The sequence below is a fragment of the Bradysia coprophila genome, unplaced genomic scaffold (genome assembly GCF_014529535.1).
Source record: "Bradysia coprophila strain Holo2 unplaced genomic scaffold, BU_Bcop_v1 contig_248, whole genome shotgun sequence".
Taxonomy (NCBI): domain Eukaryota; kingdom Metazoa; phylum Arthropoda; class Insecta; order Diptera; family Sciaridae; genus Bradysia; species Bradysia coprophila.
The window spans coordinates 632,993-634,964 of record NW_023503509.1 but is presented as its reverse complement, the minus strand read 5'-3'; positions in this window follow the sequence as shown (position 1 = coordinate 634,964).

The window sequence follows — 1,972 nt, the reverse complement described above, 5'->3', positions numbered from 1 at the left end:
TATAGTGCTAGACAAGGCCGATTACATGCACTATAGCTCCAGTGACTGTATTAAGAAAACTGTTTCCCTGTCCATTGACGCCTGCGTGCATCAACAAACCTGGCCGTCAATGGTTCCATGGGACTAGGCATTCCTACTCCCTACTTCCTACAAATATAAAAACTTGGACTGGAGGGTCTATTGGCAATAAGTGAGACGGCAATTCCTAAAATGTCACCTAGTACTACAAGAAACTTTCGACCCACTTTCATTTTTTTTTTAATTTAAATTTAATTTACAAAGTCCTCATGCCAAAAGTGCCCTCTAAAAAGTTGTGTTGTAAATAAAGGTCCGATCTCTCTACTATATCCTGATTTTCAATGTTGATAATGAGTTTTAATGTACATCTGTTCTTCCACTTTTAAAACTTTAGTAGAAATATACCAAGATCCATTGTTGATCCGATCGAAAAGCTTCTAAAATTCTTTAAAACTCACGTTGGAAAATCACCGAAATTCCTAAATTAGGAGGCAATTGAAACCGTTTGCGCCCCTACAAATCCAATGACCAGTGGTTCAATTAATTAATTTAGATCTATTGGCTGTGAGATCTGTCGATTTGTTATTACAAATGGTAACCGCACAACCGCTTCGCACATTTTGAGCGTACAAAAACGAAGATAAAAATCGGAAAATAACAAATAAGACCAAGGTTCCAACCAATTAATTATCCGAAATTCCGAATTCTCGTGATAAATTCTCATTTATCTAATTAATTATTTATAATCACAAAATAAGACGTGTTTGAATTTCAAGAGAAAAAACAACAACAACAACCGAACCTCAGGTAAATCATGTGAAACTTTTTTTTTTCTTCCAATTCTCGTGTTTTAAAATGGCATTTTTTTACGCTCCCAAAATCAGATTTGAACCCATAATAATAAAAGCATATGAAATTATTCATGAGCCCGACCGACCGGGCAATATACCATACCTATGTGTCACATTCCTTTTCACATTTACGTTTGCATATAATATGGAAATTAAATTTTTGGACACAATGTCACATTAACGGCACGTGAAAATCGTTGTAAATCGATACCGCGAAACGATGTATTTTTACCAGAGTCTCTATAAATCTTTAATTGAAAGAAACAGTGAACTGAAACAGCACGACCTTATTCAGGAACGCATAGTCGACGATAACGGCCAGCAATGAATACTGGCTAATAGTACTCTTCAAGCAGTGTTAGAATGAGTATAACTCGACTTACTCGGAAGTGAAAGGTCAAAATATACTTCGCTAGATTCCATGGCCAAGCAGCCGGCTAAAACTATAGTGCTCCATGTGACGGACCTGATCAACGCACTTCAAGCAAAAGTGGTACTCTAAATAGGGTACTGAGACTTGACAGCGCTACATACAAAATTTTACACTGTAAAAAGAGTGGTGATAAAATTTCATTCAAAAAGTATGGCAGCCTATTTGGCAGCTGTCATTAATAGCACTTTTGCTTGAAGTGCGTTGATCTGATTCATTATCAAGAGAACCCAGTCACTTTTGTTGGTGAGTCCGTTCATCTTCGGTTTTATAAAATGTTTTTGAGTCCATCTTACTAGTATTGATAAAATTGTTCTATTTTGTTGCATCTTACGAGAATTTCACTTACTGTTACAGTGAGAAGTAAACTTAAAAAAATTCTTAAAAATTTCAATGGGATTTCCAAATTTCCCAAATACTGCACCCGGTTTCGTAACAGGGATAGTTTTTTTTAACTTCAGCATCGAATATTGGTCTAATGTATTGTCCTCTAAATATTGGTATTTTTTCGCCTCAGATGATGGAGTGCTTTTGTTTTGAAATAATTTGTTTTTACCAGGGTTTTCTCGGTGACAAATGACAATTTTGAAAAGCAACCGTTTTGACTTGGTAAAACCATTCGAAAAAATTTCACGAAAATTTCTGAAAATCCTAGGGAAAAGTCTTTACCTCG